Source organism: Cervus canadensis, chromosome 28, assembly GCF_019320065.1.
Source record: "Cervus canadensis isolate Bull #8, Minnesota chromosome 28, ASM1932006v1, whole genome shotgun sequence".
NCBI lineage: Eukaryota > Metazoa > Chordata > Mammalia > Artiodactyla > Cervidae > Cervus > Cervus canadensis.
The window spans coordinates 33,077,828-33,089,542 of NC_057413.1; positions in this window are offsets into that span (position 1 = coordinate 33,077,828).

An 11,715-nucleotide genomic window follows, 5' to 3' on the forward strand; every position below is an offset into this window, starting at 1 on the left:
AGACCTTGCAGGTTTTTGGGTTTTGCATTTTTAATAGTGATGTTATATCTATTTTTAGTTTTAAATTGTATTGATATACATATAAAAGCAAATTAATGAGAAAATAGAATAGATAGTAATATGAGAAATAAAGTAAAAATCACTTGAAATCTTAGTAAGTAGAGATAACTGTTGATAATGATGATCTTGTATAGATATTTATGTATGTAATCATAGGCATCAGTAGTGTCCTGACACATGTACTTTCTTTGATGATATCTTTCAGTAATAGATATTTTTCACATTTTCAAAGTATTATAAGAATGGAATTAGACTTATGTAGTTTCCAGATTTATTCCCAGATACTCTAAGTGATATCCTGTCACAATTATATTTCCTGTTCAATTTTAGTAAATAAAAACACAACTAGTTTTGTATACTTGTTTATTTCCTGCAGTAAGCTCACCAACCAGTCCATCCTAAAGAGATCAGACCTGGGTGTGCATTGGAAGGACTGATGTTGAAGCTGAAACTCTAATACTTTGGCCACCTGATGCGAAAAGCTGACTCATTTGAAAAGACCCTGATACTGGGAAAGATTGAGGGCAGGAGGAGAAGGGGACGACAGAGGATGAGATGGTTGGATGGCATCACCGACTCGATGGACATGAGTTTGGCTAAACTCAGGGAGTTGGTGATGGACAGGGAGGCCTGGCATGCTGTGGGGTTCATGGAGTTGCAAAGAGTCAGACATGACTGAGCAACTGTATTGAACTGAACTGAAAGCTTACTCAATTACCATTTGCTCAATTATTAGTTTCAATACTTTATTTAGAGTGTTTTTCATATTTTATATGCAAATAACCAAAACATCTACAAATAATGACAATCTTGAGTGTAATCCCTTTTTCCTCCTTGTTTCACTGTACTGGCTTAGACTTCCTAGATTAAATAAAAGTGGAAATATAGACTTTTGCCATTTTATTGACAGTATTCCCAAAGGATTTTACATTCGAGTTACCATACTTGCATATGAGTATGGAGATGACACTTTATTTTATTTACTTATTTATTTTTTCATTTATTTTTATTAGTTGGAGGCTAATTACTTTACAATATTGTAGTGGTTTTTGCCATACATTGACATGAATCAGCCATGATTTACATGTGTTCCCCATCCTGAACATTTTAGTATGGGAATGACATTTCCTAATTTCCTGTTATTCACCTATTGAATTCCTGAGTTAATCTTTCTCAGAGTAAATTAACTCTAAGATGTGGTTAGGTTCTATATAACAAATATGTTAAGGTTTTTGGATTTATATTCCTGAGTCACATTTTTTTTAATACTTTTTCTATCATTTTGTTTGCTTTAGAACCAAGGTTAGATGAATCACATACAATAACCTTTGAGAGTATTTGTGTATTTGGTTCTCAATGGTGATGGGTTTCTGTGGATTGGAGCCCCTTGGGGAGTCTGATGACATCTCCCTGGTGCTCCCAGGCTGGTGACCACCAGAATGTGTGCAAGTCTCACACTCATAGCAGGCAGGGGAGCACCAGGCTCCTTCCCACACACTCTCCTTCTGAATCTCTCCCATCTGGCTGTGCCTGAGTTATATCCTTTCATAATTAACTAGGAACCTAGTGAAAAGAAAGAAAGAAAAAGAAAAGAACCCTGTCTATGCTCTGCCCAGTGAAACCCACAGGAACCAACACAACTGTATCATCCATACTGAGAGAGCTTATTGTCCTACTGGAGATTTTCCTCTGGGCATTCAGGGTGCCTATCATGACCCTAGATCAGTGTCTCAGTTCAGGATTATAAAAATATTATATTATAAAAGTAGGGGTATTATAGTGTTATATGTGGCTTTCTTCTTTATAATTGATTTGTTTCTATATTTTTTACTATGTAGATTTAGTAAGTTTATCATCAGAAAAAAAAGCAAGCAATGAGTGCTACAAAATAATCTGCTTAAGGTTGAATGTGCCACTTCAAGAATGTGTCAGCAATAAAAAGAGCGAGATTGCAAAACTCACTGCATGGGAGCATAACTGGCCTTGTCAATTTGCAATAGGTCTATTTAGAAGCTGATGTGAGCACAAACAAAAGCTCTCAAAAGGTGAGAGGAAAATTGCAGCATATATCTTCATTACCAGAGCAAACAGTAAAGCAGAGTTACAGCAGATACAGAGATCTATGTCTCACCAGGGCCCTACCCTGTTCCCTCATATTGCATGGTCTCCTTCTTAGCTCTGAGGATCTATGAAGGCCTTGACTTCCTTATTTCATGTATCACATTTTCAGTGTCCTGGAGATGTGTAAGAAAAGCACTCTATAGTAAAGATTTTGTGGGAAACAAACTAAAAGTAATCTCATGGTCTACTTTCCAGAGTCTGTCATTATTATTAATGTCTGACAATACATAAATATTAGGCCTTCATTTCTTTTATTAATCATTGAATACCATGAGCTCCATCAATTTGATTTATTAGAAAAATTAATTTTATTGAAAGCCTAACTAAAGACAATTTTTAAAAAGCAATAAGAACAAAGTTAACAGTGTTGTGTAAAGATGTCCTAAAAATTAAAACAAAAAGTTTAGGAAAGAAAAAAATGACTAATAAAAATACTCAATCACAGGAAACTACAAATTAATGTGATTTCATATTATTATTTTGATCTTTTAGGATACCAAATAGTTTTAATGTAATCATCGTTGGAAAGGGAATGCTTGGATGCCAATGAGGGAATTATAAGTTGATAATATTTTTGAAGTCAGTTTTTCAATATCCATCAAAGCCTTTGACCATGCAGTTCACCTGGACTCAAAGATATATGAGCAAGTACGTTATTGCATCCAAGTTTGTAGTAGTTAAAATTGTAAGTAGTTTATATTTCCCTCAGTGAGAAATGATTGCAAATATTGTATATGTACAGTGAAATACTAAGCAATAATCTCAAAGGAAGGCATAGAGACATGGAATTGTTTCATGAATGTTAGGATATGTATGGCTTGGGTATATTATAAGTTGAAAGGTAAGTTTCACAAAATACTTATTAGTTTTCATTAGGGGAAAATATGTGAATAGATATGCATATACATTCATGAATCAAAGCTTAAAATGATTTAGGTCTGTAAAAACAAAACCAGAGACATTAATAATATTTCCGTGTGTGCTAAGTTGCTTCAGTCTTGTCCACCCATTGCAACCCATGGACTGTAGCCTGCCAGGCTCCACTGTCTATGGGGTTCTTCAGGCAAGAATACTGGAGTGGGTTGCCATGCCCTCCTCCAGTGGATCTTCCCAACCCAGGGATCAAACCCACATCTCTTACATCTCCTGCATTGGCAGGCTGGTTCTTTACCACTAGCACCACATGGGAAGCCCTAACAATGTTTATATCTAGAGAAAAAAACAAAGTAGATGCAAGTTACAGTGAAGGCAGACTTTCTGTTCTGTATTTTCTGTACAATTTGACATTTAGAACAGGTACATAATGGGTATAATTTGTATAATTCAGAATACATTAAAAAGTGGATAAACTGGATAAAACTCATTGTATTATAAATTATTTTCTGCATTGTTCACATGCATTCTTATGTAGACTGCTTTTTTTTTTCATTTATTTTTATTAGTTGGAGGCTAATTACTTTACAATATTGTAGTGGCTTTTGCAATACATTGACATGAATCAGCCATGGATTTACATGTGTTCCCCATCCTGAATCCCCCTCCCACCTCCCTCCCCATCCCATCCCTCTGGGTCATCCCAGTGCACCAGCCCTGAGCACTTGTCTCATGCATCTAACCTGGACTGGTGGTCTGTTGATAGTATACTTGTTTTGATGCTATTCTCTCAGATCATCCCACCCTCGCCTTCTCTCATAGAGTCCAAAAGTAGACTGCTGTTTTGACTTACATATAATCGTACTTATAAGTAAATTTAAGCTAACAAACCTATCAACATTAATGTATAAATTACTACTACAGCTTTCATATCACTATCTTAGATTTATAAATTACTTATAATCTTAAACATATTTTATATATCAATAAGAAAGTAGCCTTTAGACAGTGTAGTTGCCTAAATTAGAGAAAATTATTATTAACACTTTGCAGGTCTTCATTTGATTTAAAACACTCTCAGAGAAATTAAATCTGCTAATTTCAAGAAAATCATTTTTCTATATCAGAACAGCTTAACTTTTTGGTCAGTTCCTCTCCAGTTCCAAGTATGTAAATGCAGATATGAGAGACTATGACTCCACATAAAGTGTAAAATTCAAGAAAAGCAAAGGCTCTGCTTTGCAATATCCTTAAGCAATCCAACCCAAATTCAGATTCTTGATTCTCTTTAAAATTAGCCAGACTCTAGCAAAAGGTCCACTGGCACCCCACTCCAGTACTCTTGCTTGGAAAATCCCATTGATGGAGGAGCCTGGTAGGTTGCAGTCCATGGGTTCTTGAAGAGTCAGACACACCTGAGCGACTTAACTTTAACTTTTCACATTCATGCATTGGAGAAGGAAATGGCAACCCACTCCATTGTTCTTGCCTGGAGAATCCCAGAGACGGGGGAGCCTGGTGGGCTGCCATCTATGGGGTCACACAGAGTCGGACACAACTGAAGCGACTTAGCAGCAGTAGCAAAAGGTAGGTCTAAATCTGGGAAAATAAATGCTTAGGTCGTTAATCCACAAAGAGTGTATTTATTTAATATTCTCTCAATAGAACAGATTTATGCATTACCAATTAATTAGCAAATGCAGTTAATTTTTCAGAATCTATTTTTAAGACAATTACATTTTTGTATTTGTTTTCAGTATTACTCTGCCTTTGAAAATTAAGCCATGGAAAGATTAGTCTCTCTCTATGATTATTGTTATGAATGCAAATCATTAGCTCTGCCATCATGCATTACATATATGTTAGACTTTCCTTAATTGAATTTTTAACCATTACTGTAAATACTCTAATTTAATTTGTTTGAAGTGTCTTATTTAACAGCCCAAAGATGTTGTATTATTATAGAGGTGAATAAGCTTTTAAACTGTGATTTAATTTAAAAGAAGGAAGTAAAGCAGCATGAATTTTTTTTTTTTTTTGGCTTTTAGTTGTTCTACCTTTTTAAGTAATTTCAAACTTATGGAAAAATTGCAAGAACAGAACCAGAAAATTCTAAATAACCTGAATTCCAATTGATGAACTGGCAACATTTTGTCTTATTTGATATTCTTTCCTCTGCTACCCTCTCCTCCCCTCCCCTCTCTTCCTCTCCCCTCCTCTCTACTCCCCTCTCTGTGTTTCTCTCTTATTTCGGGAACCATATCTGCACGTATATTTTACTGCTTTGTGTTGCCTGATTGGTCACTGAGGTTCTATCCACTGTTAAAAATCTTGCATTTTCCTTTCTATCCTTCAGGAAGGATAATTTCTATTTCTGTATTTCCACACTCCTTCACCACTTTTGTTTCCATTTCCACCAGGCCATTGAGGAAGATCTTGTTTCATTTCACATACTTTACTTTTTAGTTTTGCAATTTCTACTAGCTGTTTCAGTTTTATGTTTCTCAGTTGAGACTCTCCATCTGTTTACTTCTTACCACAGTAATTCTCTTTAAGTTCAAACATCTTCATAATTGCTGTTTTGAAGGTCTTATTTCTTAATTTCAGCTTCAATATTTGTGTAATTTCAGGTTTGATTGCTCTTGATTACTTTTTCTCTTATCTACTTGCCTTATTTTCCCACTAATTCACATATTCAGTGTTTGTTTTGTTTTGGTAATTGGTAGCTGGACACTGTGAATAGTAATTGTAGATACTCTGAGTTGATTTAGCTTCCTTTGAAGACTGTTGAGTTTTGTTCTATCAGGTGGTTGATTTGACTGAATGTAAACTCAGCTTTTTTGCATTGGGGAAGCAGGTAAAATCTCTGTATGATGATTAACTTTCCATCCACTGCTATCTGCAGAGCACCTGCTCCAAATATATAGTTTATGGAAGAACCAAGAAGACAGGCAAAGCGTATGCACTCCTTTTGAGGCCATCTTTTCCGTGGATACTCTTTACTGAAAGCTCCCTGACAAAATAATTCCTCTGGTAAAGCTGAACTCTGGTCTCACCTTTGCAAACCAGTTAGACTCTGAATTTCTGCTTATATTCCGGCTATCCCCCATTGTATGATGAGAAACGTCACATAAAAAATTCACATATCACCAAGTGAAAATCCCTTTTTCAAGAATCATCTACCTTCAAGTTCTACCTGATTTAGGTTTTTCTCCTCAGTATTTTCAATAGTCTTCTTTTTTTCCATATTTTTCCCAGTTTTAAATTTCTATCTATAAATAGATGAGTCTCATATAAGACACTACACCATAATCAAAAGCGGAACTGCTTTGCTATTAAGTAATCTATCAAATCTGTTTTCAATTCTGCATGCATTGCCATTTGAGACACCAAATACTGATGCTATGCCTATTTTGCACAAGATATTAGCTCAGCATTTGAATCATAAATAATTAAGTCTTATATTCTTTTACTTCCCCCACCTCCTCACAAAAGGAGTGAAGTAAAATAGAAGCTCAACATAGGGACCATTATTGCACCATCAACTCTGAAATCATTAACAAGCACCAAATGAGTTAGTAATTTACTATTTTATGATGATTAGCTGAGGTTCGGGAGTGGGATATCTTACAGGGCAAAGGGCTAGACTCTACTTCAATGACTCATTCAGAATCCAGAATAACCTAAACATGCTAAAACTTCAATTAAAATCTTTTGGGAAATATAATTCCATTCATTTTAATGAGATTACACCTCAAAAATGAACTCCTCTATAAATTCAAACAAAAAATTATGGACTAATAAATGAAGAAATGATACAGATTTTCCCAGTTGTATTGAAAGGTAATTGACATATCAGTAAAGTTCCATTGCTCAGTTGTCTCCAACTCTTTGTGACCCCATGGACTGTAGCACTCCAGGCCTCTCTGTCCATCACAACTCACAGAGTTTACTCAAACTCATGTCCACTGAGGCAGTGATTCCAACCAACCATCTCATCCTCTATCATCCCCTTTTCCTCCTGCCTTCAATCTTTCCAAGCACCAAGGTATTATCAAATGAGTCAGTTCTCATCAGGTGAGCCAAAGTATTGGAGTTTCAGCTTCAGCATCACTCCTTCGAATGAATGTTCAGGATTGGTTTCCTTTAAGATAGATGGGTTGGATCTCCTTGCAGTCCAAGGGACTCTCAAGAGTCTTCTCCAACACCACAGTTCAAAAGCATCAATTCTTCGGCGCTCAGCTTTCTTTATGGTCCAACTCTTACATCCATACATGACTACTGGAAAAACCATAGCCTTGACTAGATGGACCTTTGTTGAAACTAGTCTCTGCCTTTTAATATGCTGTTTATGTTGGTCATAACTTTCCTCCAAGGAGAAAGTGTCTTTTAATTTCATGACTGCAGTCACCATCTGCTGTGATTTTGGAGCCCCCCCAAATGAAGTCTTCGACTGTTTCCACTGTTTCCCCATCCATTTGCCATGAAGTGATGGGACCAGATGCCATGATCTTAGTTTTCTGAATGTTGAGCTTTGAGCCAACTTTTTCACTCTCCTCTTTCACTTTCATCAAGAGGCTCTTTAGTTCTTCTTCACTTTCTGCCATAAGGGTGGTGTCATCTGCATATCTGAGGTTATTGATATTTCTCCCAGCAATCTTGATTCCAGCTTGTGCTTCATCCAGCACAGCGTTTCTCATGATGTACACTGCATATAAGTTAAATAAGCAGGGTGACAATATACAGCCTTGACATACTCCTTTTCCTTTTTGGAACCAGTCTGTGGTTCCATGTCCAGTTCTAACTGATGCTTCCTGACCTGCTTACAGATTTATCAAGAGGCAGGTCAGGTGGTTTGGTATTTCGATCTCTTTAAGAATTTTCCAGAGTTTGTTGTGACCCACACAGTCAAAAGCTTTGGCATAGTCAGTGAAACAGAAATAGATGTTTTTCTGGAACTCTCTTGATTTTTCAATGATCCAATGAATGTTGGCAATTTGATCTCTGGTTCCTCTGCCTTTTCTAAATCCAGCTGGAACATCTGGAAGTTCATGGTTCATGTATTGCTGAAGCCTCACTTGGAGAATTTTAAGCATTACTTTACTAGCATGTGAAACGAGTGAAATTGTGTGGTACTTTGAGCATTCTTTGGCATTGCCTTTCTTTGGGATTAGAATGAAAACTGACCTTCACCAGTCCTGTGGTCACTGCTGAGTTTTCTAAACTTGCTGGCATATTAGGTGCAGCACTTTCAGAGCATCGTCTTTTAGGATTTGAAAGAGCTCAACTGAAATTCCATCACCTCCACTAGCTTTGTTCCTGGTGATGCTTCCTAAGGCCCACTTGACTTTGCATTCCACGATGTCTGGAAGGTGAGTGATCACACCATCCTGATTATCTGGGTCATGAAGATCATTTTTGTTCAGTTCTTCTGTATATTCTTGCCACCTCTTCTTAATATCTTCTGTTTCTATTAGTCCACACCATTCCTGGCCTTTATTGAGCCCATCTTTGCATGAAATGTTTCCTTGGTATCTGTAATTTTCTTGAAGAGATCTCTAGTCTTTCCCATTCTATTTTTTCCCCCATTTCTTTGCACTGATCACCGAGGAAGGCTTATTTATCTCTCCTTGCTATTCTTTGGAACTCTGCATTCAAATGGGTATATCTTTCTTTTCTCCTTTGCTTTTCACTTCTCTTCTTTTCATAGCTATTTGTAAGACCTCCTCAGACAACCATTTTGCCTTTCTTTTTCTTGGGGATGTTCTTTATGCCTGTCTCCTGTACAATGTCATGAACCTTTGTCCAGGCACTCTGTCTATCAGATCTAGTCCCTTAAATCTATTTTTCACTTCAACTGCATAATCATATGGGATTTGATTTAGGTCATACATGAATGGTCTAGTGGTTTTCCCTACTTTCTTCAGTTAAGTCTGAATTTGGCAATAAGGAGTTCATGATCCAAGCCACAGTCAGCTCCCAGTCTTGTTTTTGCTGACTGTATAGAGCTTCTCCATCTTTGGCTGCAAAGAATATCATCAATCTGATTTCTGTCTTGACCATCTGGTGCTGTTCATGTGTAGAGTCTTCTCTTGTGCTGTTGGAAGAGGGTCTTTGCTATGACAAACCACTGTGTTCTCTTGGCAAAACTCTATTAGCCTTTGCCCTGCTTCATTCTGTACTCCATGGCCAAATTTTCCTGTCACTCCAGGTGTTTCTTGACTTCCTACTTTTGCATTCCAGTCCCCTATAATGAAATGGACATCTTTTTTTGAGTGTTAGTTCTAGAAGGTCTTGTAGATCTTCATAGAAACATTCAGCTTCAGCTTCTTCAGCATTACTGGTTGGGGCATAGACTTGAATTACTGAGACATTGAATAGTTTGCCTTGGAAACGAACAGAGATCATTCTGTCATTTTTGAGAGTGCATCCAAGTACTGCATTTAGGACTCTTTTGTTTACTATGATGACTACTCCATTTTTTCTAAGGAACCCCTGCCCATATTAGTAGATATAATGCTCAACTGAGTTAAATTCACCCATTCCGGTCCATTTTAGTTTGCTGATTCTTAAAATGTTGATGCTCACTCTTGCCATCTTCTATTTGACCACTTCCAATTTGCCTTGATTCATGGACCTAACATTCCAGGTTCCTATGCAATATTGCTCTTTACAGCATTGGACCTTGCTTTCATCACCAGTCACATCCACAAGTGTGTGTTGTTTTTGCTTTGGCTCCATCTCTTCATTCTTTCTGGAGTTATTTCACCACTGAACTCCAGTACCATATTGGACACCTACCGACCTAGGGAATTCATCTTTCAGTGTTCTATCTTTTTGCCTTTTCATACTGTTCATGGAGTTCTGAAGGCAAGAATGCTGAAGTGGTTTGCCATTCCCTTCTCCAGTGGACTACATTCTGTCAGACCTCTCCACCATGATCCATCCATCTTGGGTGGCCCTATACAGCATGGGTCATAGTTTGACTGATCTAGACAATTAGATTACAGATTTACTGAGCATGGCACCACCCATGAGAACAATCCCAATTTCCCCTTTAGTCAGTCTCTCCCATCAGGAAGCGTTCATAAGCCTCTTATCCTTCTCCATCAGAGGGTAATCCTACTGAAATTGACATGTATCACTGTAAAAATTTAAGATATACAGCCCAAGAGAGTTTGATTTACATGCATTGCAAAATGATCACCAATAGGTTCAGTTAAATCCCATCTTCTCATATAGTTACAATGAAAAGGAAAGAAAGAAGAAAAAACAGAAATAATTTCTCTTTGTGAAGTCTTAGGATTTACTCTGTTAACTTTCCTGTACATAATCCATCAGTGTTAGCTATAGGCATGATATTGTCCATATGGTTTTTAAATTAAAACACCCTGGACATCATATGAAATATCCTTTGGCACTAACTGGAATGACCAAAAGTAAATTATTCATCTAAATTCATGACAAAGTTTTTATTCTTCTAAATTTAGTCCACAACTTGTCCTCTTTTTTAGTGCTTATAATATTGGTGTCAAAATGAAGAAATTAATGAGCTGACTCATTATGAATCAGTTTTAGGCTAACTTTTATGAAAAATTTTTAGAGGTAATTTTGGCTTATTTGAGAAAAAGTTTTGTTGGGTTTTTGGACTGAATCCCTCTATATCAGCAAATATAGGACCTGGTTCTAGGTTTCTACATCTGCTTATCTCAGAACAACTTCTCATCATCATCGCAGTCACAAACTCAATAACAGGCTGTCAGAAAGTCAGATTGTCACCATTTCATCTAGCTATTTGAGCAAACAAATCTGTCCATAAGTTGGGAAAGTTTAAATTTGAGTATGTCCAATCTCAATTCAGTCTTTTTTATTAGTTTGGAGACAATGGCTCAATAGAATAATCATTTATCATTTTTTACTGTCTCTCTCTTTCTTATACACATGCACACACTACACAGTATCATATAATATATATGGATTTAATTCTAGGATTATTGAAGAAACCAAAGGAGGTAGCAATTCATTTTATTTGTAAATGTCACTTAGTTAAGTTGCTCAGTCCTGTCCGACTCTTTGCGACCCCATGGACTGTAGCCCACCAGGCTCCTCCGTCCATGCGATTCTCCAGGCAAGAATACTGGAGTGGGTTTCCATTTCCTTCTCCAGGGGATCTTCACGACCCAGGGATTGCACCCAGGTCTCCTGCATTGCAGGCAGACGCTTTAACCTCTGAGCCACCAGGGAAGCCCGAATGTCACTTAAGTAACATTTAAATGAAACTTTAAGATGAGGGGGGCTGATCATCAGTAAAGGAAAAGACTTTATTATTTACTCTATACAGAAGAACAACATGAAAAATAGCATGAAGTTACCAGTGAACTATGGGGACTTAAGCCAGAAATCTTTGCTAAATACAGAGTGTCTGAAACAGATAAAACAGTAATTAAGGCTGGGCAAACAAAATGGGATGGTATTGTGAAAGGCCTTAAATGCTACATTCAGGTGTCTAAAAATGTCCCCAGAGGCTATGGGATGCCATCTCAGGATAGTCTTGTTACTTTCCCTAAAATGGAAAAGGTTTAAAACTGATATTTCTAATTGTAAATGTGATGTATGCTTTTTAGTTAAAACATAAAATAACAAAAATATAAATGACAATTA